The sequence below is a fragment of the Chiloscyllium punctatum genome, chromosome 4 (genome assembly GCF_047496795.1).
Source record: "Chiloscyllium punctatum isolate Juve2018m chromosome 4, sChiPun1.3, whole genome shotgun sequence".
Taxonomy (NCBI): Eukaryota; Metazoa; Chordata; class Chondrichthyes; order Orectolobiformes; family Hemiscylliidae; genus Chiloscyllium; species Chiloscyllium punctatum.
This window is the reverse complement of record NC_092742.1, coordinates 102,678,111-102,704,805: the sequence shown is the minus strand read 5'-3', so window position 1 is coordinate 102,704,805 and position 26,695 is coordinate 102,678,111. Positions and strand designations below refer to the sequence as shown.

The following is a 26,695-nucleotide window of genomic DNA, read 5'->3' as shown; positions in this document are numbered from 1 at the left end:
TGTAAATCCAGTCCCTCAGGATTCCCTTCAACAACTTGCCCACTACCGACGTAAGGCTCACTGGTCTATAGTTCCCTGGCTTGTCCTTACACCTTTCTTAAACAGTGGCACCATGTTAGCCAACCTCGTCTTCTGGCACGTCACCTGTGACTGTTGATCCAAATATCTCAGCAAGGGGCCCAGCAACCATTTTCCTAGCTTCCCACAGGGTTCTAGGATACACCTGATCAGGTTCTGGAGATTTATCCACCTTGATGCTTTTTAAGACCTTCAGCACTACCACCTCTGTGATATGGACATTTCTCAAGATATCACCATCTATTTCCCCATATTCTTTCTCTTCCATGTTCATCTTCACAGAAAACACTGGTGCACAATACTTGTTTGGTATTTCCCCCCATCTCCTTCGGTTCCATGCATAGTTGCCGTGCTGATCTTTAAGGGGATCTATTCTCTCCCTAGTTACCCTTTTGTCCTTAATTGGATTCTCCTTAACCCAAAGCTATGTCATGTCTCCTCTCTTGCCCTCCTGATTTCCCTCTTATGTACACTTCTATGGCCTTAATATTCTTCTCAGGCTTCATTAGTGAACATCTCCAATTCTGACCTTATGATGGAGGGATGGTCATTGATGAAGCAGCTGAAGACTGTAGGATATTCTTCTGACAACTTCCTGCTGAGGTGACCGATGTCTAATAACCACAAATATCATCTTTTCTGTCGGGTGTGACTAAAGCAATGAAGCGTTTTTCATTTGATTCCTGACAACTCGAGTTTCATTAGGTCTTATTCATCTTGCAGTCAGTCACGGTGGCCTCAATGCAGTCACTCTCCTCAGTTGTGGAATTCAGTTTCTCCGTCCGTATTTGAATCATGGCTGTAACGAGGTCAGGAGCTGAGTGGCCCTGGAGTTCCCATGAGCAGGTTTTTTAAAAAAAAAGTGTTGCTTGATAAAATTATCCTTCCCATGTCTTTTGAAGCTGCCTATCCCAAAAGCTTTTATTATCTGACAGTAAAACTGGCATACTGTTTCTGGTGAAACTGATGTGGTTTTGTTTTTGGGAATGGGCAATAATTGGGCAATGCTAACTCATGAATAATCAGAAGACTTGGCTCTCCTTCGCAACCTTAATCCAGTGGAACAAATTTAAAGAAATAATTTATGCTTAAAATGTCAAGATATTGGAAAGCATTTTACAATTGGGGGTCACTCCGTGCAGTAGCTGTGTACATGAATGGTGGAGCAAATGAACATAGGTAAATAAATCTTCGAGGAAAATCAGTCATTTTAGGTGGTGTTAGTTGTGGGAGATGTTGCGGGACCTCTGACTTCTCAGTTAATGCTGTGATATATTTTCTGCGCACTTCAGGAAGGTAGTTGGAGCTGATAGATTCAATGTCTCATCTAAAGGAGACATGACTCTTAATTACTGTGCCGGAATGTCAACTAAAGTTTTGTGTTTGAGTCACTGTTGGATTTGAATTTTGAAGCCTTCTGACCTCCTTGCGAGAATAGTCCTAAATAAACTGACTTCTAGTTGAGATAAAAGATGAGTAGGCTAATAAAATTTGAAAATCTATTGCATCAACATCAATATGTTTCTGGTTTAGAATCTTGTGATGCAGTTTTGCTAAATCTGGCTGATGTCAGTGTTTGAAAAGATGTTATACCCTTGTGCTGGGATGATAAGCGCTGATGATTGGCTTTAATTACAGCAATTATTGTCATTTAATGTTGTAATTGTACCTTTTTAGTCTTTGGGTTTATCAGAATACCATGAAGATAATTGGCTGCCAGTGGCACTCCTTTTTATTAACATAATTTGCAAAACCAGTAAAAGGATTGCATTGCCTGTTCTTTCCTTCAGTGGGAGATACTTCAAATATCCCATTAATACTAAGGAATCTGAGCAATTAATTACTATCACCATCACTAGAGGAGTAGTATCAGACAAACTAATGGAGCTAAAGGTAAAACCAGTCCCTTAGCCCTGATGACTTGCATCCTATGATCCTGTAAAAAGTGAGCTGCAGTGATAGTGGATGCGTGGATCTGTAATTTTTCAAAAATCCTTGGATTCTGGTGGAATACCAGAGGATTGGAAAATTCCCAATGTGACATCCAATTCAAAAATGGCAGAAGGGCAATAAGTGGGTGACTATAGGCTGATTAGCCTAACATCTATTGTTGGAAAAATATTGGAATCAATTATTAAGAAAGTAATAGCACCACATTCTGAAAATCATACACTTATCAAAAGTAAAGATTAACTTATTGGAGTTTTTAAGGAAGTCTCAACTAGAATGGATAGAGGGGGCCTGTAGATTTGTCGCATTTGGAATTCCAGAAGGTGTTTGTCTAAGCACCTCATAAAGGCTAAGTCATCCATAATAAAGGAGCCCATGGTATTGCAGGTAATGTATTGGCTTGTGAGTGGGGATAAGGGGTTCCTTTTTCATGTTGCTGACCTGTGACCAGTGGTGTTTTACAGGGATCAGTGCTGGGACCACATTACAGTTTATATTAATGACTTGGAAGGAAGTCACTGTATTCTAGTCAAATTCGCAGATGACACAAAAGTAGATTGTGAGAGGGATACAAACAGTGTACAGAGAGATATTGATAGGTTAAGAATGTGGGCAAAATTTTAGCAAATGGTGTATAATCTAGGGAAAGTGTGAAGTTCATTTTGAAAGGGACAGCAAAAGAACAGTATTATTTAAATGGAGAAAAACTGCAGAAAGCTGCAGCACAAAGGGATTTGGGGATACTTGCATGTGAAACACAGGTGCTGCAGGTAATCTGGAAGGCCAATGAATGTTGGTCCTTGTGTCGAGGATGTTGGAGTATAAACGTAGAGAAGTCTTAGTGCAACTGTACACCATATGTAGTACTGAGTGTTTTGGTCCTCTGATTATCTGCTGCACCTGTGTTCCAGCTTTGTGCTTCAGGTACAGATATTCTTAAGGAAATGATCCTTTCGTTGGAGGTAGTGCAGAGAAGTTCACCAGGATGATCCCTGAAATGGAGGGATTGTCTTATGAGCAAAGGCTAAATTGTTGTGAGACTCTACACATTGGAATTAAGATGAATGAGAGGTGATCTCATTGAAACATGTCGGAATCTTAAGGGGCTTGATGGTAAGTATTGAGGATGGTTTTCCTTCATGGGAGAGTCTAGAATCGGACAGCATTGTCTCAGAATAAAGGTTTGCCATTTCAAGACCGTGATGAGGAGGAATTTCTTCTGAGGTTGAATCTTTATAACTCCATGCCACCAAGCTGTGTGGGCAGTGTCCTTGTGTATACTTAAGGCTGAGCTAAATTCTTGATCACTAAGGGAATCCAGGGTTCTGGGGAAAGGGCAGGAAAGTGGAGATGAGGAATGTTGGATCAGCCATGATCCTATTGAATGGCAGAGCAGGCTTGAGAAGCTAAATAGCTGCCTCTGGTTTCTGTTTCTTCTAGTTTTGCAGTTGGTACTGATTTCTGGAGACTCTGAATTTGGATTATTGTCCTCTTATTTTGCTGCTTCTCCCTGTTAGGTCACTGACATTTAGACAGTCTGATTTGTCTTTTCACCTCTCCTTTGACTTTTGTTTACTATCTAGTGGACGAAGATAGATAACTCTTTCCCATTCACACACATTTCAGGCAGAAACCATACCTGTCAGTTAAAGGAAACACCCTAGCATGGGTTTCATTTTCTTTCATATCAGTCATCATTTGGATTTGTCATTTTTACAGTTGGATCTTCATTTAGTTGTTAAGCTCTCCCTGCACTCCCCTTTTTCAGGACTGGGGACTTGCACCAATATACCCCTAGTTTTCCTGGACCAGTGGATGAGTTGTTTTTCCATAAATGAAAATTAAATATTATGTATCTGATTTCTGTTTGGATAGCAATTTCCAAATGATCTACTGTCCCATTTTGTTTTGTTAATCAGCTGTTCAGTCCTGGCATCTTTTTTCTCGGTTGTCTTTGGTCTCTTGCTATGTGTGACTTACTGTCATCTTGCTCTTTCTTGTGATATTTAAGTCAGGGTGGTAACATCTCTGTATAGTCGTAACATCTCTGTATAATCATAACATCTCTTTTGCTACGTGTTTTAACTTAGATTTTTATAGTGCCTTTCCCAACCCAAAACAAAATAATGTCATCACCTGTAAAGCAGCGTGTCAGCCAATTTATTTGTGCAACAGTGAGATAATGATCTGGCAATTTGTTAATGGTTGAGGTTTAAACATTGGACAAGATACAAGAATCTACCATCTCAAAGATTTGCAGGTCAGGTGAATTGGCCATGCTAAATTGCCCGTAGTGTTAGGTAAGGGGTAGATGTAGGGGTATGGGTGGGTTGTGCTTCGGCGGGGCGGTGTGGACTTGTTGGGCCGAAGGGCCTGTTTCCACACTGTAAGTAATCTAATCTAATCTAATCTTCAAAATAGTGCCATGGGATCTTGTGTGTCCACTTGACAGTGTAGAGAACACCTTGGTTTAACATGGTGAGGCAGTGGTAATCCAGAACCCAGGTAATGTTGTGGGACATGGTGCATCTCAATGAACAAGTTGAAATTGTTCAGAGTCTAAAATCCTTAATGATGAGGCAGTGCAGTGGTGGATTAGTTAGGAAAAGGAAGCAAGTACTGCATCTCAGTCCTGCTAGCCCATAAGATGACTTTCCCATTATTAGGGACCAGACTTAAATCCCCTCAAAATATATTTAAGAATATAGCCTAGATCATAACTTTTTTCTTTCGTTTTAAAGGCAAAGAACACATTGTGTTCCGATGAAATTCAGTTGGTCAAACCACCAGTTGTGAAGCCAACACACTTTATTCATATGCTGTAGTTACAATACAACTAAAGAAAGAAGAAATAGTTTAACAGATTACTTAACTACAAGTAGGGAGATGCTGAATAGATTGGGACTATTTTTCCTGGAGGCTGAGGGGTGACCTTAATGATTTTCTAAATCTCTAGGAGCATAGAGTAAATAGGCAAGGTCTTTTCCCTGGGGCGAGGGAGTCAAAAACTAGATGGTGTAGGTTTAAGGTAAGGGGGAAAATTTTAAAAGGGACCTGAGGGACACGGTGGCACAGTGGTTTGCACAGCTGCCTCACAGCGCCAGAGACTCTGGTTCAATTCCCACCTCAGATGACTCTCTGTGTGGAGTTTGCACATTCTCCCTGTTTCTGCGTGGGTTTCCTCCGGGTGCTCCGGTTTCCTCCCACAATCCAAAAATGTGCAGGTTAGGTGAATTGACCATGCTAAATTGTCCATAGTGTTAGGTGAAAGAGTAAATGTAGGGGAATGGACCTGTGTGGGTTATGCTTTGGGTCGGTGTGGACTTGTTGGGCCGAAGGGCCTGGTTCCACACTGTGTAAGTAATCTAATCTAATCAACTTTTTCACGCACAGGATGGTGCATGTATGGAATGCACTGCCAGAGGAAATGGTGGAGGCTGGTACAATTAGAACATTTGGAAAGCATTTGGATGGGTATATGAATAAGGAAGGGTTGGAAGGGATATGGGCCAAATGCCGGCAAATGGGATTAAATGAATTGAGGCTATGTTGTCGGCATGGATGAGTTGGTCTGAAGGGTCTGTTTCCATGTTATACATATTTAAGATGTATGATTCTATATAACAATTCCAATATAGTAACATTCCATAAACACACCATGGCAAAGGCACATTCTGTAAAATAGATTATCTTACAGGCAATTCTCCTGTCCAGGATGAAAAACAAGTGAGGTCATGCATTTCGGTCAGAAAAATGGGAACGTGACCTATCATTTAAGTGGGGAGAGACTTTGGGGTGGTACAGTAAGAGTGATCTGAGTGTCCTTGTTCATGAGTCACAGAAAACAAGTAGGTAGGTACAGCAGATAATAAAAAAAGCTAAACGAATAGAATATAAAGGTAAGGAAGTATTGTTGCAGCTATACAAAACATTGGTGAGACCACGCCTGGAGTATTGTGCACCGTTTTGGATCTCTTATTTGAGGAAAGATGTAGTGGCACTGGAGGCAGTTCAGGGGAGGTTCATTAGATTGATCCCAGAGAACGAAGGGGGATCAAATTGAGGTATTCTAGATGATAAAAGGTATGGATAAAATAGATGTGGGGCATTCCAGGATGAGAGGTCGTAGTCTTAGGATAAGCGGTAGCAAATTTAAGAATTAAGAAGGGTTGTGAATCTGTGGAATTTGCTAAAACCAAAGTGCGGTGGATGCTGGGATAGTGCGTAAATTTGAGGAGTTAAACAGATTTTGCTTTGGTAGTGAGTTGAAGGGTTATGAGGAAAATGGGGGTTAGAAACATATTGTGATCGAATGGTAGAGCAGACTTGACATTGGGGCCGGATGACCTAATTCTGCTCATAAATCTTATGCACTTATGAATCAAGAGAAAATTGTGTGTGTGAGAGAGGGAGAGACAGTAGCAGGGAGAGATATACTAGCTTTAAGACTCTAGCAACAACTATTGAAAACTAAAACTGCTGGTTCTGTGGGAGCTTGACTGTACACATTTCAGGCTGCTTCTATTGTTCCAACGTTAGAAAAATATCTGAAGGCTTCACAAGCCATTTACTTTATGGGCTTTGAAGCAGACCCTATTGAAAACTCTTGATCTCAGCCTTTCTTTTAGGAAAACCAGGACAAAATACACTTCTTAAGGCCATAGTATCATCACACCACATATCCAAAGATCTGCCCGTTTTATTCACAAGTCCATATCTTTAAACTGTAATACCTGATCCTGGACCCTCCAGTTGTTGAGAATATCCTTCATGTAATTACCCTATCTAATCGTGTTAGCATTTTATAGGATGCTGAGGTCCCCCCCCCCCCCCCCCCCCCCAACTCATTCTTATAAACTCTTGTCAATATAGTGCTAACTACTCCATTCTCTCTTCATGTATCAGTCCTGCCAATCCAGGAATCAGTGTGGTAAACCTCTGTTGCATGCCCTCCATCACCAGAACATCCTCGGAAAGGAAGCCAAAACTGCACACACTACTGTAGGTGTGGTCTCACTAAGGCCTTGTACTATTGTAGTATGATCTCAACTGTACGCTGATAATCTGGTAGGTGATTCTCTACAGAATGTCTGAGTGATAGAGCATCAAGATTATTCCATATATAGCAGCAAATTATTTTGTACATTTTTTTTTTGAAAATGACCCTTGATTTCAATGTCAAGAGTGCGGTACTGGAAAAACACAGCAGGTCAGACAGATCAGAGGAGCATAAGCCCTTCATCAGCAGTCCTCATTTTCTCCTACTTGATTTCAATGGTCTAATTCCAAGAAAATCAAGAAGTGTTTTGTAGCACAGGAAAGTTAAAATGATTTGAGGCCATGCAGAGGGTGATTATATATTCACAGCTGAAGAATTAATTCCTTACTTGAGGGAAAAGTATGGCAACATTTAATTTTCTCATTTGTAGAGGTGGGCACTGCTTGGTTCATTATTTCCCCCATCCCCCAACTCCATTTTAGTTTAGTTCCCTCACAGTCTTCCACTCTCCCTTTTTTTTTATTGTTGTTTATGGACAGTGCTTGTAACCTTGTTTTTAAATTGGTAATGCAAATGATTTGGCAGTGGGTTATCAACATTTTCAGTGATCATGCCAACAACCATCTTGCATCTCTTAGCATGAGTCTTGTATGCTGACTGCTTTTCTGAGGAAATGGACACAAGCACATAGTCTATTCTTCTCTGCCTCACACTTTTTTGCTCATCACTTTCTGTGGTGCAATTGGTTAGCGCGTTTGTTAACTGAAAGGTTGGTGCTTTGAGACCATCCAGCGCCAGAACGATTATTGTTCTTACTCTTTTATTTGAGTTATAGGGAGAGGTTTGAATAGGCTAGGGCTGTTTTTCCCTGGAGGGTCAGAGGCTGAGGGGTGACCTTTATAGAGGTTTATAAAATCACGAGGGACATGGATAGGATAAATAGGCAAAATCTCTTCCCTGAGGTGGGAGAGACCATAACTAGAGGACATAGGTTTAGGGTGAGAGGTGAAAGATATAAAAGAGACCTAAGGGGCAACTTTTTCACACAGAGGGTGGTACGTGTGTGGAATGAGCTGCTGGAGGAAGTGGTGGGGGCTGGTACAATTGCAGCATTTAAAAAGCATCTAGGTGTGTATATGAATAGGAAGGGTTTGGAGGGATACGGGCCAGGTGCTGGCAGGTGGGACTAAATTGGGTTGGGATATCTGTCGGCATGGAAGAGTTGGACTGAAGGGTTTATTTTTGTGCTGCGCTATATATTACTCCCTCTTATCCTTCATGACATGGTCGTGGTTGCTCTGCTGCTCACACATTGTCATGCTTCGACATGCTCCACTTTCTTTGTGCATGCATCTGCTACCCCACAACTGTGACCTTGCTTGTTACTGTGTTCTTGCTGCCTCTTGCTTTCAGGTGCACCCCCCAGTTCCTTGCACATGTGCCTTCTCCCTCTATCCACTCATGCTTGTGCCCTCCCCTTCCATCTGCAAACATGTTCTTCCCTTTTCTTGTCTAACTGGAAGAACGTTGCAGAATCTCTGGTGTGCGCCTACCTGTATTTGAAACACAGTTAGCAAGTCATATAGGAGTCTTTTGGCTCACAGGGTGCTTTTTGGACAGACCTAAACTACAGACCAACAGCAATGTGGTTGACACTTAACTGCCCTTTGGACAATTAGAGATGGGCAATAAATGCAGGCCGAACCAGTGATGTCCTCGTCTCATGAATGAATTTAGGATAAAAGATACCTAAGATTAATTCAAGTTGACTGTCTTAACTTGCATTTCTATCCATTTGGTAAGTGGCAGCTATAGAATCATAGAATGGTTTCAGTGAAGGAAGGCAGCATTTAGCCTTGCAGTGTCCTTGCTAGCTCTCTCCAGATTAATTCTATTAGTCTCACATCCTTATCCTTTCTCCACAGCCTTGCAAATCTTCTCTCTACAAGTTCTTATCCACTTTTCTATTGAACCACAATTGAATCTATCCAGTCCAGTTTTTCTAACCAATGTTGCAATGTACAAACGTTGTACCTTGAGTCATTTGTTTGCTTTTGGTTTGTTTTGTTTTAAATCATTGTCTTCTGGTTTTGACCCATCTAACAGTTATGATATTTTCCTGTTTTATCTAGTCAACTCATGACTTGGGCACCTGTCAAATCTCCTCTATCCATCCTTTATCGAGGAAGCTGACTCCAGTTAACCCAATCTGTCCACATAGCTAATGTCCCATGACCTTGGACCCATTCTCATAAATGTTTTCTAAACCTTGTCCAAACTGCGGTTTACAGATTTGGCCATGCTATTCCAGCTGAAATGAAATTGGTGTCTTCTAACTTCCTTGCTTTTATGTTCAAAGCCTCTATTTTTAAAATCCAGATTATATATCCTTTTTTTTAACCACTTTCGTAACCTGCCCTACCACGTTTAGTCATTTGTGTATTTATACCCTCAAGTCTTTCTGTTCCAAAAACAGTAATGTGATCATTGGGAACCCTGTATAACTTTCTCCAAGGAGAAAAGTAATCTTAGTTTTCTTGACAATAACTCAGTCACTTTATATCACGCTGCCCCAGTCCATTTTATTGCATGGGCTTCAATGTTGTCAACTTTAGTAGCTAACCTATTATGTAACAATTGATCAAATGTCCTTTTGGAAGTCTATACACCACACTAACCATATTAGCCATGTTATCTCTCTTAGCTCATTCATGTTACTTAAACATAATTTGCCAATGTGCAAGCTTTCTCCTTAGTTAATTGACAATATGACTATTCATTTTGCCCTTGGGTATTATTTCTAAAAGCTTTCTCACCAGGAAATTTACCAGTTTGTTATTGTTGGGTTTATCTTTTAACCTTTTCTTCAGCAAAAATGTAATATTAACAATTCTTGGGTCCTCTGGTGCCACCTTGGTGTCCAGGAAGGTTTGTATGGCTATGGCCACTATAATTGCAGTTTCCACCCTTGCTTTCACTCGGCATCCTTGGATACATCTCATCTGGTCCTTCCAAATCCTTCCAGTAGGATCTGAGATTTGTCTAAGTCATTCGTACTAAGATAGACCATGACCACCAGATGTTCAAACTCCTCTGCCTCTGTAGTCACTCTGGCATCTATAAAATTTGCCTGAATTTTCCCACTGACGGGAAGTTTGAGCTTGAAAAGCTGTGTCTTGATTTTTTTTTTAAATCAACCTATTCAAAGATGCTATTATGTGTGTCTGGAGCCACTTGGACATGAACCCGGGTCTCCTGGTTCAGAGGTAGGGAAACTGCCACTCAACCCAAGATCCCTTTAGAAAGATGTCTTATTTTTGCTGGCAAAGTGCACTGAGCGACCAGTGCACAGCTGTTCCTTAAGTAAGCTCTTTCTGAACTTTGACAGCATTTTATTTGCCATCCATTTTATTCTGCATTTCTTTGAAGCTAACGTGGTGGTTTTACAGATTTAGTTTCAACTAATTTAGAGAAGACATTAAAACTATCGCCCTTTAAATTAATTGAGGAATTCTTAAGAAATCATCCAGCAAATATTACTGAAATGCAAATATTTGTTTGTCTAGTAAGGATTCATACTGTGCTGTGCTTTTTCACTTTTATAGTCAAAACAGAACTAGAAACAAATGATGTCTTTCTAACAAAGAATGGCCATTTGCTGAAGGAACTGGGTGCCTGTTAGCCTGATCCTGTGTTTGGCCAAAGTGGCCATTAGTAGACAGTGGACCATGTAGGGGTCATTATGCCCATTTACCTGCCCCTCTTTTGAGGTTATGCTCAAGTGTCCATTGAGAGGGAGCATGCATATTTCACAGGCATGGTAGGGATCTTTTGAGACTAACAGGTAATGCAGGGGCTTGAATGCATTATCACCCCCATATTATCTTGATTCAGTGAGTTCCTGTTCATCCTTTTATAAGTTTTCAATAACAGTTTATGTTTTTGTTACAGTGCCTGATCAAGGACTGTTCAACCTGATTTTTAGATTTGTTTGCAGAAGTAGCAATACACTTCTGGTTAGTGATAAGAACACCTTTACTCAAACATCACCGTGTATGTTTGTTTATAAATAAACAATCACATTGAAATTGATATTTTAGTACTGAAGCATGTCCGAAAAAAGTCGTTCCAACTCTTACCCACTGACTTAGGCTCAATAAATGTTATCAGGGGTGTTCGCTATCACCTTACTCACCCATGTCCCAACCCTGAAAATTAAATTTCATAGTCCCATAGTTTAGTCCAAATATGTATCTTCTGATCTCTGTTCTAAATGTATTTCATTGAATCTGTTATCTGTGGCGTCTTATTCCTCTTTCCATGGCTGTACTAACACTATCATCTTTCTCTGCCCTCCCTTAATTTCACAATATTAGCCAGTTTTATTAAAGGATCTCCACAACATGTTCTGATTTTTAAGAAAAGTGTCAAACTTTAAGTATTTTCCTCATAGCAAGCTGCAATCTATGTAGTATTGTTTTGAAAGATTCTATATCCTTCCTAGAGCGAGTTAGCTGCATAATGCCGCTTTCAAAATTTTTATGAACTCATTGTTGCCATTTTGAAATTTATTTTTAGTTTATTGATTCAAGTAAAATTGTTAATAGCTTCTTGTCCTCTTTGTTCACTAGAAATTAAAATGAAATTGTATGTTTCATCTGTTGATCATTGCTGTAAATTGTTTGAAACTGGAATGATTTTGAGTCACTGTTTTGTTTGCATGACTCTGAACAGTTGATATTATTATCATTATTTGTATTATTATTATTATGTCAAGTGAATCAATGAGTAGGTGCATCTTTAAGAGATTTGACACTTCTTGAATTAAAGAATCCTGTTTACACTAGAACTGAATCGGTGTTCACAGGGCTCTTAGTAATGAGCAGGTGGGTAAAATGTCCTGCAAATCCTGTGGGTATTTCTAAAGCTCTCGTTAAAACTTCCTTGAAGGATTTTGCTGACACTTGCATAGATTTCGATTTCCCCTGACTGTTAACCTTTTAGGAAGTGTCATGCAAAGCATAGTTGATGAGCTGCAATCTGGTGAGGATTTCAATATGGTTGAAGTGAATTTATTTATTGAGTAGCTGAGCCCCACACCTACAAATCCTAAGTTATCTGATTTTTAGTTGAGATGTTTTTAGTGACGCACAAGTACTGCCAGTGGTCCTGGTTTAGGAAAATCATCTAGGTATACTGGTCCCTTGGCTGTCCAACAATTTATGCTGGCTGTGTATGTTTGCACATCGGGTGAGGACATAATCAAGCTTGTCTGTGATACCTCTGCAGCTGAATATCTTGCTAACGCAGCCAAAGCTCACAGCTGAATAATGGCCACTCTGGTGAAGCACTGGATGCCTGTGGAACGGCACCCTGAGAAGGAAGTCATCACATTCAGTGGGTGGAAGAGCATTGTCAAGGTGGAAAAATTACAGGATCTTCCCTTTTGGAGTGTTTTAAACTCTCTCTTTTAACTTCTTGTTCCGTCAACTTTATTTGCATAGCCTCCATTTTACAAGGTTGTGTTAACTGTGTGTTGATACCTTAACCCTTATTGTTGTATGATTCACAAAGGACAGATGATGTTTTAGTTGGTTGGCTTATATTGACAGGCTGATAGTGTAGGAACTGAGTTACCACAGCAACAGAGTACTTTAAATAATTATATTTTTATGAAGCTACTATTTGTTTTCCCCTGGCATTGCACAGAGGATAGCAAGTCGAAAGTACGCTTCTTATGAAATAGGGTTAGATGATGAGGGTAAATTGGACTAAGTTGTGCAGATGTAATTTATCATTTTAAAGAAATTTTTTTCCTTGTTCTGTGTATAAAACACCACATGTTGATTCCACAATTTGTGTACAGAGAAACATTTATGGCAAATTGGGAAGTAATACAAAGAAATTGGTTGGAATGTAGTATCCCTGCAGGGAATGTCCGGAGGGTGCACATGTTTATGATACAAAACTACAGGGCATAGATTTGAATAATAGCACACATTGAGGATAATTAGTGGGCAAGAACTAGGCAAATGGAATATAATGTGGAGTAATGTTAAGTTTTCCATTTGTTAGGAAAAAGTATTTCTTTAAACTTTGGGAATTAAAACCATTGATATTCAGAGAGTTCTATGTGTACTTAGATACGTGCTCCAGAAAATTAACATGCAGACACAACAAACAATTAGAAAAGCTAATGGCATGTTCACCTTCATTGCAAAGGGATTAGAATATATAAATAAAGAAGTTTTGCGCCAATTGAATAAAGCTTTGATGATACCACAGCGGGGGTTACGATCTCATTATCTCAGGAAGCAACTTGTCTTAGAAGGGATTGCAGTAAAAGTTGACTGGACTGTTTCTTGGCAAGGAGATTGATGTATGAAGGGAAATTGAGTAAACCAAGCTGATATCCCCTGGAATTTATTGCTGAGTGAGTTGATCTTGTCGAATTGAAATAAACAATTTTTGGCTAAAATAATAGCAAGCAACTGTGGTTGCTGGAACTAAAAATACATATAATATTTCAAGTCTAGTGACCCTTCATCAGAAATTCAACTTGGCAGATTGTCAGATAGGATCAGGGAAAACCCTAAAGCTTTCTATAGGTTTACCAGGAATAAAAGAATGACTAGGGTAAGATCTGGGCCAATTTCAGATAGTAGTGGGAATTTGTGTGTGGAGTCAGGAGAAAAGAGAAGCACTAAATGAATATTTTTCATCAGTATTCACACTGGGAAAAGGCAACGTTGGCAAGGAGAGTACTGAGATACAGGCTGTTGGAACAGATGGGATTGAGGTTCACAATGAGGAGGCATTATCAATTTTCACACTCCAGAATTTCTAAGACCCCTGTGTCAAATGGGATATATCCTAGGATTCTCTGGGAAGCCAGGGAGGAGATTGCAGAGCCTTTGGCTTTGGTCTTTTATGTCATCATCGTCTACAGAATAGTGCCAGAAGACTGGAGGATAGCAAATGTTTCCCCCTTGTTCAAGAAGGGGAGTAGAGGCAATATTGGTAATTCTAGACCAGTGAGCCTTACTTCAGTTTTGGGTAAAGTGTTGGAAAAGGTTACAACAGATAGGGTTTATGATAATCTAGAAAGGAATAAGTTGATTAGGGATAGTCAACGTGGTTTTCTGAAGGGTAGGTTGTGCCTCTCAAACCTGATTTGAGTTCTTTTCAGATGGTAACCAAACAGGTAGATGAGGGTAAAGCAGTTGATGTGGTGTATGTGGATTTCAAGTAAGGTGCTTGGTAAGGTTCCCTGTGGTAGGCTATTGCACAAAATACGGAGGCATGGGATTGTGGGTGATTTAGCGGTTTGGATCAGAGATTGGCGAGCTGAAAGAAGAGAGGGTGATGCTTGATGGGAAATGTTCATCTGGAGTCCAGTTACTAGTGGTTTACCACAAGGATTTGTTTTGGGGCCACTGTTGTTTGTCATTTTTGTAAATGACCTGGATGAGGGTGTAGAGAATGGGTTAGTAAATTTGGATGGACACTAAGGTCGGTGCAGTTGTGGATAGTGCTGAAGGATGTTGCAGGTTACAGAGGGACATAGATAAGCTGCAGAGCTGGGCTGAGAGGTGGCAAATGGAGTTTAATGCAGAAAAGTGAGGTGATTCACTATAGAAGGAGTAACTATAGATTCACTATAGAATGCAGAGTACTGGGCTAATGGTAAGATTCTTGGTAGTGTAGATGAGCAGAGAGATCTCAGTGGATCTCAGTACATGGATCCCTGAAAGTTGAACCCGGGTTGATAGGGTTGTTACGAAGGCATACAGTGTGTTAGCTTTTATCGGTAGAGGGATTGAATTTTGGAGCAACGAGGTCATGCTGCAGCTGTACAAAACTCTGCGGCTACACTTGGAGTGTTGCATACAGTTCTGGTCACTGCATTACAGGAAGGATGTGGATGCTTTGTAAAGGGTTCAGAGGAGATTTTCTAGGATGTTGCCTGGTATGGAAGGAAGGTCTTATGAGGAAAGGCTGAGGGAACTGAGGCTGTTTTCGTTGGAGAGGAGGAGGTTGAGAGGATTAGGTAGGTGGACGGTGATAGCCTTTTTCCTCGGATGGTGATGGCTAGCATGAGGGGACGTTGAGGGGTGATAGATATAGGACAGATGTCAGAGGTAGTTTCTTTACTCAGTAGTAGGGGCATGGTATGCACTGCTGGCAACAGTAGTGGTCATTGGATAAACACATGAATGAAAATGGAGTAGACTTCAGTTTGGTTCAACAGGTTGGCGCAACATTGAGGGCCGAAGAGCCTGTACTGTGCTAACTCTGTTTTTCTCTCTATAGATGCTGCCAGGTCTGCTGAGTTTCTCCAGCACTTGTAAACTATTATCAGGCTTGATGAGGTAATGCTTTGAGGATATTTTTCTGTCTAGGATTATAGCATGAGGAAATCGCAGTCTCTGACTCAGAGCTCAACTGTGTAGAACTGAGTAAAGGAGTGATGTTTTCACTGAAATGGTTGGGAAGCTTTGGTTTTCTCCACTCCAGAGAGCTATGGATGATCAACCGTCAATTGTATTCAATTCAGCCATCTTTAGGTTTGTAGATAATAAGGGATCGAGGGGCATAATTACAATGCAGAAGGCATAATTGTGGTAGGACAACATCTATGATCTTATTGAATGATGAAGTTGCCTTGAAGCACCAAATAACCAGCTCCTTCTGCAGATTGTTTTGTTGTTGCTGTTTTTGCATTGTCATAGTCTTACCAGACCATAAGGGCTGTTCTCTTCTCATCCTCTTTGCTGCCCCCGCCCCCCCCCCCCCCCCCCCCCCCCCCCCCCACCCCCCCAGTTGAAGCAAAACGCTCAGAGACACAATATGGCTTTATCTCCTTCATCTTTTTTCCGGGCCCTGGAGGGAGAGAGAACAATCACCTATGTGCAAAGGGACATGGGTTCCCGGTCTTCTCTGGAATAGCAGTTTCTTGATGAATTATGTAGTCATTTTACAGGGAGGAGCATCCAGGTAAGGCAACATACATATTGGTTGCGTGACTGTTATAATCAGCGAGCATCAACAGTAAAGGTTAAGCCATCTGCTGTTAAACAGTGAATGTTTTTAACCTTTAACTGGCTTCACAATACTTTTCACCTTGTTAAAGTGACCTTACATACTGACTGCTTCTAATGTTGTTAAATGGTTCTATGTAATGAATGCTTTTCTATCTTGTTAACCCAAAACCCTTGCCTCCAGCACCCCATTGTTAACTGGAAGTTCTTATCTGATCAGAGTCATGCTCAGCTTGAACCTCCTGTTTTGTAAAACTCAAAATTTAACTCTTTGCCTACCTGCTCATACCCAATATACATTCTCATTCTCATTAGAGAGAAGTGACTGGTGGTGGTTTAACCTGGGGGCCCCAGACCTCAGGCAAGGGAAGAGGTTGAGAAGGAGAGTTCTTCATGGTAACCTGAAACCGATGAAGGGAATTGAACCCATGCTGTTGGCATTACACTGCTCTGTAAACCAATAATCCAGCCAATTGAGCTAAATAGATTTCCCTGTATATTATGGATCTGTATTTTACATAACTGGTTGCAACAACAACTTGTATAATGCCTTTAGTGTAATAAGGTATTCCAGTGCTGTTGTGATATGGAGTAGTTCTTTCCCCTTGTGATAGAATCTTGGATGAGAGGGCATAATCTCAGATTAAGCCATTGCCAATTTAAAAACCGATGAGGATTTTTCTCTGACGGTAGTGAAATACCATAAAGAGCTGTTAAGGTTGCTCAATAAATATATCCAAGGCTGAGAAAGACAGATTTTTCATCAGTAGGAGAATTGAGGGTTATGAGGAAAAGATAGGAATATGGCATTGAGGATTCAGATCAGCCATGATCTCATTGAATGGTGGAGCAGACTTAATGGATTGAATGGCCTCTTGCTTCTGCTCCTACATCCTATGGTTTTATAAATGTTTCCACTTCTGGGGGAATCTTGAACTAGGTGATATGGTTATGGCATAAGGGAACATACATTTAAAACTGAAATGTGAAGGAATTTCTTCTCCCAGAGTGGTGAATGTCTGGAATTCTCTACTCTAGACAGCTATGGAGACTAGATCTCTGAAATTGTTTTGAGATAGGTTGATTTTTGCAATATTGAAGTATTGAGGGCTATGATGAGCTGGTACAAAATATGATTGAGCAGATCAGCCATGATTTTGTTGATTGGTGAGACAGGCTTAAGGGGCTGAATGACCAACAGGTAGTTCTTCATAATGCGGTAGTTGTGTTCCCATGCGACACCACGATGTAGAAAGTAGTGCAATATAAATAATGGGGCCTATGGAAAAAACAGGGTAAAGTTCAAATCAGTAAATTTTATACTTTTAACACTAACATGAAAATCGCTGACTACAGCATTGTACCTTTTACGAAGCTCTTCACCAGAAAGCGCACGAGCTATCTGATAACGTGATCCCGATGTGGAATTCCAGGCCTCCTCACGATTCTTCCCCCGGTTTGAAATAAAGTTCCTTTTAAATGTAGCTTCCCATTCCCAATTTCAAGCTGTGTTTCAAGGCTTGCAGAGCTGATTGCATTCCTGTTTTAAATTGAGGGGTGATAGATATAGGACAGAAGTAGGTTCTTTGCTCAGACTAGTAGGGGCATGGAATGCCCTGCCTGTAGTAGTCGTGAACTCGCCAACATTAAGGGCATTTAAATGGTCATTGGATAAACATGTGGATGATGATGTAATAGTGTATGTTAGATGGGATTTAGATTGGTTTCACAGGTTGGTGTAACATCGAGGCCCAAAGGGCCTGTGCTGTGCTGTAATATTCTATGTATTTAGCTGCATACAGACTTGGCGTTTTGCAGACAGAGAATCCTAAGGCTGGGTTTTGCTTTTCAGCTAGTGCAGGGGATAGAATCGCATTTAGCGAACAGAAATTTGCTTTATTGAAAAAAGTCTGCAATTCACAAATCGTGTTACAACCAAATTGCATTTAATAAACTTGTATTATAGGAGATCTACCTGTAGTCATTCTGCTATTTCCTATGTTCCATTGTTCTTATGTTCCCCAGGAGCTTAATGAAACAACATTATAAAGCTGAGGTGTTAGGTAATTTAACCAAATGCTTGGTCAAAGATGATAGGTTTTATGGCTTGTATTAAAGGAGGAAAAGTTTATGAAAGGCATTCCAGGGCCTGGAGCTTGATAGCTGAACGAGCATTAATCAGTTGAGGTGCAATTAAAATCAGACACTCCGGGAGGCCAGAATTGTCTGAGTGCAGATGTCTGAGAGGATAATAGTGCTGATGAAGATTTATAGAGGCGAGAATAGGGATAGTTTTGAGAACAAGAACAAGAATTTTAAAATCAAGATATTACTTGACTGGTGACGGGGGGCGGGAGGAGAGGAGTGTTAGTTTAAGTCGGCAAACTTGGGTGTTTTGGGAAAGGCATGGTGCAATTTTATACGAAGAGGTGAAGCTCTGTGTGAGCTACGTTTTTGAAAAAGGTAAAGTATAGGAGACCAACCAACATTTTGTTGGAATAAGAGTCTGGAGGTTAGATTGAGAATTTCAGTACCATATGAGCTGAGACAGGGATAGAGTTGCAAGTAAGTGGGTTTGTGATAGTATGAATAGAAGGTTGATAGCTCACCTTGGGATCGAATGTGAAGCAAGGTTGTGAACAGCTTTAATCTCAGGCTGTTATCAGGAAAAAAAGGTAGTAGTTACGTTCAGAGTTTGGGACTGGGACCAGAGACTTAATTCTTTCCAGTATTTAATGGAAGGTAATTTCTGCTCATCTAGAACTGAGTGTTTAAATAGTTAGTCTGATAACCTAGTGACAGTGGAGGAGTGCAATGAGGCAATGGTAAGGTTGAAGCAGGTGTTGCAGAATACATGTGCTTTCAGAAGATGTTATAAAGCGTAGATGAGAAATTGGAGTTGGCTAAACATCTACCCTTGGTGATAGAGATAATTGTGCAAGAGTTGAAAGAGAAGCCATTGCAAATAATATTCTGAATATGATGAGCGGGATATGAATGAAACCAGGAGGGAGCAGTTTCACTAGCTGGATGTTAGGGGAAAAATAGTAGGTGAGAATGACTTGATCAAACCTGTGAAAGACTGCAGACCGGATGAGGAGGAGAGTTCGTTTTTGTCACATTTGCAAAGGATATCATTTGGGATTTTCATTTAAATCCTTTTCAGGACTGCAAGTAGAGGTGGATCTCTGGAGGAATTCGAGCATGGAATTGGAACAAAAATGTGAATTGATAGGTGATCGTGTGTTCAAGGAATTAAGACAGGAACAGGAGTAGGCTATCCAGTCCAAGCCTGTTCCATCATTTAATGAGATCATGGCTGATCTGTGGCCTAACACCATATACCAGCCTTTGGCTCATATCTCTTAGATGCACTTTTGTTAAGCAAATATCTCATGAGGGACATGAATAGGATAAATAGACTGGGTCTTTTTCCCCAGATTGGGAAGTCCAAAACTAGAGGCATGGGTTTAAGGTGAGTGGGGGAACATTTAAAAAGGAACTAAGGGGCAACTTTTTCTCACAGGATGGTGCGTGTATGGAATGAGCTGCCAGAGGAAGTGGTGAAGGCTGGTACAATTGCAACATTTAAAAGGCTTCTGGATGGGTATATGAATAGGAAGGGTTCAGGGGGATTGGACCAAATGTTGGCAAATGGGCCTAGATGAACTTAGGCTATCTGGACAGCATGGGCAAGTTGGACCGAAGGTCTCTTTTCATGCTGTTCATCTCTCGTTCAGATTTCAAACCACAAGTGATTTAGTGTCAGCTGCTATTTTGTGTAGAAGTGCTTTCGAACATCTCTCCCGAATGGTCCAGTCTTAATTCTTGGACTGTGCTCACTGATTCTAGAATCTTCAACCAGTGGAAGTAGCTTATCTTTATTTATTCTGACGTTTCCTGTTAATATTTGGAAGATTTTGATCAGATCACCCTTAGATTCGAGGGAAAACTGGCCTAATTTGTCCAATCTCTTGTAGTGGAGGTAGTGATATCATCGCTAGACTATTAATCCAGAGATCTGGGTAATAAATATTCTAGGAACCTGGGTTCAAATCCCACCATGGTAGATGGTGGAACTTGAATTTAGTTTCAAAAACAAAATCTGGAATTGAGTCTAATGGTGACCAATAAACCATTGTCGATTGTCAGGAAAAGTTGTTCTGCTTCACTAATGTCCTGTAGGGAAACAACTGTCATCCTCCCCTGGTCTGGCCAATACGTGACTCCAGATGCACAGTAATGTGGTTAACAATTAGGGACGGACAGTAAATGCTCGTCTAGCCAGTGATGTCCACATGTGAATGAATATAAAAGCCATAATTAACCTCTGAAGTCCAGGTATAATTCTACGTTGTAATCTCACGAAGGTCATATCCTTCTTAAGGTGTGATGCCCAGATCTGCTCTCAGTACTCGAAATGGGGTCTAAGCAGAGTTTGTTTTTTTTTATTATTGCTACAGCATAACTTCTGCATTCTTATACTCCAGTCCTTTCGGTATGAAGGCCAGAATTCCATTAGCCTCCTTGATAATTTTGTGCACCTGTTCTTGGTGTTTTAAAGATCTGTATCTGAACCCGTTAGACTTTTTGATATCCTCTGTGTTTAACTTCATTCCATGTAGAAAGTACTCTGATATACCCTTTCTCAGTCCAAAATTGACAACCTCCTATTTACTTACATTGAACTCCATCTACCATAGTTTGCCCATTCACCTAGTTATCACCTTTTGTAGTTTTTAATAATAGGATGAAGTTTTACTGGTGGTTTAGTGTAGTTGCCTCTGGGAAGGGAGGGATGCACAGAGACATCTGATTGGATGGTCTTGATTTCCATAACACAGGCACCCACAAACCCCTTGTAGAATGCTGGAGGTGATGCTGAAAGAGATGGCAGAGAAGCGTGCTGTGTGGAGTTGGCATGATCTCCCCATCTCTGTGTGGGCTTCTGTCAGGTGCTCTGATTTCATCCCACAATCCATAAGCAAAGTAACTGGTAAATGTGGGGTTACAGGGCTAGGGTTGGAGGCTGAATCTGGGTGGAATGCTGTTTGGAGGGTCGGTGTGGACACAATGGGCTAAATGGCCTCTTTCAACACTAGGGATTTTATGAAGATGATTTTCAGTGGATAAAAGTTATCTTTTGCTATCTAGGATGATACAGGCTATAACAGATCAGAACAGGACCCAGTAGTATTTTGTATAATCCATAATGCGTAGGAGCAGAATTAGGCCATTTTGATCATGGTTGATATGTTTCTCAATCCTATTCTCCTGCCTTCTCTCCAAATCCCTTGATCCCCTTCCCAAGTTCTAAAGGGTCATCCTTTCACTCTGAGGCTGTACCCTTGGGTCCTAATCTCTTCTGTTGGAAGCCATCAGAAGTTACACAATGCCAGGTTATAGTCCAACAGGTTTATTTGAAAACAGAAGCTTTTGAACCACTGCTCCTTCATCTCTTGTGAGCAGCAGCATGTGATTTCTAGTAAATCTGATGGACTATAACCTGGTGTTGTGATTTCTGACCTTGTCCAGCCCAGTCCAACAGCGGCACCTCCACATCAGTGGAAGCATAAGTTGAGGACTATGGGACTGCATTTGAAGTTGAGAGGATGAGAGGGAATCTGATTGAAATTCGGGGAATACTGAGAGACCTGGATAGAGTGGATGTGGAGAAGAAAAGCTGCAGCATTACCTCATGGATCCTTCTAACTGCCTTGCTTGTAGTCACTCCCTCCTATTCCTGACCACTGATCAAATTTGAGGTAGTTAATGGAAAGAGAGTGAAGCATCCAGGTAACTTACCTGCTCCTGATGTGTCATAATGTTCCAAGCTCAGGCTGATTTAATGAGTGGTCAAAACAGAGCCTAAAAGATGTGTAGTTAGAATGCTGTCATGCACTGTTTCTCTCAAATCGTATTGGTTTAAAATAACATTTTAATTCAACCTTTTAAAATTCTTCCAAGGTCATCCAAAAGGTTTTAAGAACAGTTTCAGCATGATATGAACATTGCTATTAGATTACTTAGTGTGGAAACAGGCCCTTTGGCCCAACAAGTCCACACCGACCCGCCGAAGCACAACCCACCCAGACTCATTTCCCTACGTTAACCCCTTCGGCTAACACTGCGGGCAATTTAGCATGGCCAATTCATTGTTGACTGTTACGTCTTTACAGATTGCACAACAAAAATACTGCTTAATTATAATGATTGCCAGAAATATCCGCTCCAATCCTGGGCTTTTTGAGAGATGCAGACACATTTGTCATGATACACTGGAGTCATGTGCTTGAAATTGAGGCCTGCTATTCCCCAAAATATCACATGCGAAAAAGTTAAGCTAAACAATCCAGTTTATCTGGCTGACCAACTGAGGTCAAAAGAATAAATGCCACTAATTCATATACTTAACCAGAAGAAATTATTTATTGTGAACAAATTGTCTTTAACCAATGATAATAAAGAAATATGAAACTTAAAATTTGAAACCCTAACCAACTGGATGGATGCATGTAGGCGCATGCATTTTAAGTGGGGAGAAAAGCCATGGATGGCCATGAGAAACTAGTTGCATAGTGTTGATCAGGAATACAGGAGTTGATAAGGTATCTTCCAGATTCCGTCAATGTATTTTTAGTTCTTGATGATGACGCAACTTGATTGTAACAAAGTTCAGTTTTTCAATTTCCAGTTAGAGAATTCTTCCTTTGAATAATCTAGGCTTTCATTTATTTTCTCCCTTAGTTTGGAGTATGCTTAAAAAAAAGTTTAAGTAAAGTCGGCGGGGTGGTGGGGGAGGTGAGAACAGTTAGCAGCAACTGGACTCTCAGGTAGCTTTCACATGGGAGAGAGATATAGAGATATTTTGTCAGGATGGGACACAGCTGGTCTCTTACTCAGTCCAAACCTTGTTGTTTTGTTCTCTCTCTCATCCTCACCAATTGATCAGTAGATAAGTTAACTAACCAGTGTGGTTGTGCAGGTTGGCCCTGAACACAAACAATTGGAGACAATTTGTCTGGCTTTGTCCCCCATGCAGTAACTTAGTTTCTTATCTTCTGGTTAACTTTACTTGCTTAGCAAACTATAAATAGCTCCAGTAAAAATGCTTTTTAAAAACTGCAACCATTCTTTTGTCCCCTTAATTCAAACCATATTTTGTCTGGTTTTGGTCCAGAGTCTAAAAATAAACCTTCAATTAAAAGTTTTAATGAAGGCACTAACACAATTGAACAAATGTTACTGTAGGTTAAAAACGTGACCTGAAAATACTCTGGCAATAATTGGTTGCCATTATAAATGTACTCTTATGTATAATGGAAATAATTGATACCAGAAGTGGAGTGCTGCAGCGATTAGCATGACTCTCCACTATTTACAGTCATATTAATTATGTGAATGAAGGGACTAGTTGTATTTTAGCCACATTTGCTGATTGCGAAAAGCAAGTTGAGGATACAATGAGTCTCTATAGAGAAACCGGCCAAGTGAATGGGAGAAGTACCATTATCTACTTTGCTTGGGTGAATGGAAAAGCAGAATATTTTTTAAATAGAGAAACATCCTGAATGCTGCAGTCTAGGGGGACGCAGGTGTCCTTGTAACTGAATGACAAAATGTCAGCATGCAGGTACAGGAAGTTATTCTGAAGGCAACTGGAATGTTGACCTTTATTGCAAGGATGCCTGAGTGGAAGATGGAGATGAGGCAGAAATTGTTCGAAGTACCATTCACTTTAAATTCTCCATCTAGCAAGCAATAGACACTAGGTTATTGGATGTATTCAAGGCTGAGTTAGACTTTTAATTGATAACCACATCCATAGTTTGGGGAACAAGCATGAGAGTGAAGGCCATGTTACATCAGTCATGATCTTGTTGGTCAGGTATAGCTGTACACCAGGACGTTTGGAAGATCTCTTGCAATTCTTGAATTTGTAATTGACCCTCTGTGACTCACTGCAAGGGACTGTTGTAGTATATTTTGAGAGACTTCAAAGACACTCAAGTTTGGTATTTTGGATTTGATCTTTGCTAGTCATTCTGGGCTTTGGTAATTACATTTTTGATTTGTTATTTGAATTAAATTGTTGACTTCCTCCTCCATGTAGCTTGGAATCTTGATGCTGTTATTTACTGCCTTCTCAGTTTAAAAGATTTTGAAATGCATTTGAAACAGATCATGAATTTTCTTGAAATGAGCTCCATTTATAAGGCTTATGTTGGACTGTTTTCACACTGATCTTCAGAGACCTCTTCAGATGATATTTGGTGCTGTTCATTTGCCAGGCTAATGATGGTGGAAATTTAGAAAGCTGTTCTGTTGTTCTCCTGAACCGTTCCTTCATCTCAATTTTGACAAGGGCTATTTTAAATGATATTTTGCATTCCTAACTTTTCTCAGTATCATGTTCTTAGTTAACTTGTCTCTGACCTGCTCTAAACCTTTACTTTCTGTCTATTGTGTTGTAAGTTAATCAATGGTAAATTCCACTGTATTTATGGGAAATATAACTCATAATTTGGATCATTGTGTTGTGCTATTTTGTTGTGCACATCCAACAGGTTTTCAGTATAAAATTGCAGACTTTTCTGATGACAAGTGAGGGAGCACAGAGATACTGTAGGAAGATTTGTCAGTGAAAAATCCTGTCAGCAAATTGTTATGGGTTTGAATCATAACTGCATGACTTTCCAATGTGCCTGGCTTAGGCATGTGATGAATTACATCAGGATGATGGTGAACCAGTTCAACATTGGCCTCTGTTACAGGTCACCTTCATGAATTATTATTAGCTCTTTTTGTAAAACTAAAATAACGTTAAAGGCATTTTTCAAATTTTCTCCTTAACAGTCATGGAAAATTTGTAAATCTGATGATATGTTGATGAAGATATAGAAAAGTGTAGCTATCATTATTTAGGAGGTAAAATGTTAGAAAATCACTTTTGTACAAAATTTATTTCTGCTTTTTCAACTTTGATATATTTGTAGAACAAGCGAGCATAGTTTCAGGATAGGGAACTGATCACTTAGGACTGAGATGAGAAATTTATTGACTGAAAAGATTGCGAATCAAAGGCTGGGAATTCTGTCGAGTGTAACTTGCCTTTTGCCACACCCATGTTACCTCAAGCACCTGTGCACCATCTGCAAGTGTGGTGAAACACACACAACTTGCTTGGATGAGTGCTGCTCCAACAACATTTAAGCTTGTCCCTATCCAAGATACAGCAATCCACTTGATGGCACCCCATCAACTATATTCAACTGTCACTCCCTCCACCATTGCATAGTGACAGCAGTGTATACCATCTACAAGAGCACCTTCCCAAACCTGTGACCTCTGCCATCTAGAAGGACAAGAGCAGCAAATGCATGGGAGCATCACCAACTTCAACTTCACGTCCTCCTCAAGCCACTGACCTGGAACTATATCATCAGTGGTGGCCATGAAAAAATTCTATAGAAGAATTTAAAATACTTCAGGACTTGGTTATGAATGTAGCATCATTGAATATATTTGAGGTTGTGATAGATATTTGGTCACTTAAGCAATTGAGATATGGAAAGTAGGAAGCAAAGTGGAGCTGAAGCCCAAGATTGTATTGAATGGCAGAGAAGGCTGAACGGGCTATATGGTCTAATCCTCTTGCGTTTTGTGTTCTGAAAAGAAAGGTGAACATAGAACAGTACAGCTCACCGGCCCTCGATGTTGTGCTGGCCCTTTATCTGACTCTAAGATCAGACTAACCGATTAAACCCTTCCATGTACCTATCCAAGAGTCACTTAAATGTCCCTAATGCATTCCATGGACCTACTATACTCTGTGTAAAGAACTGACCTCTGACATCTGTCCTAAACCTTCCTCCAATCGCCTTAAAATTATGCCCCCTCATGATAAACATTTCAGTCAGGGGGGAAAAAGTCTCTGGCTAGCCACTCTATCTATGCCTCTCATTATCTTGTCCATCTCAATCAAGTCACCTCTCATCCTCCTTAGCTCCAAGCTCACTCAACCTTTCTTCAGAAGATATGCCTTCCAGTTCAGGCAGCACCCTGATAAATCTCCTCTGCACCCTCTCTAAAGCTTTGTCTTACCTATTATGCGGCAACCAGACCATTTCTTGTTTTAAAATGATTTTACAAACACTAAATTTTCATTAATCCTGTGTATAGCATGAAAGCAAAAGTGAAATACTGCAGGTAATGGAAATCTAAAGTAGAAACAGAATGCTGGAAATAAATGTTTATGGATCTGAAACATCAACTTTCTTCCTTAGTATACTATCTGGTCTGTTGAGTATTTTGTTCACTGTGTTTCATAATGATTTTAAGTTAATGATTTTGATTTGAATTTGACTTTCATGTGTACTCAAGTATAGGAGTACAGTGAAAAGTGTGTAATGCCAAATGAGGCACCATCTTGTGTACAAGTGCCAAGGTACACAGTTTTAAGAACAAGGTAGGGAGAAAGTGCTAAATTTAAAGTTAAACATTGCAGTGTTTATACTACAGTGACACCACCTTAGTTTAAAGTAAAAAATATAGAAATGAAGTTGAAAGTTCACACATTACTTAAGGGCTTAGTCACGGTGATACCTCACCCTGAAGAATCAGCTCA

General features: G+C 40.2%; 1 protein-coding gene across 3 annotated transcripts in view; it reads left to right on the top strand.

The window, feature by feature from the left end:
• LOC140476599 (tau-tubulin kinase 2-like) overlaps window positions 1-26,695 on the top strand; it is a 299,170-nt gene that overhangs the window by 5,183 nt on the left and 267,292 nt on the right. The window lies entirely within an intron of this gene.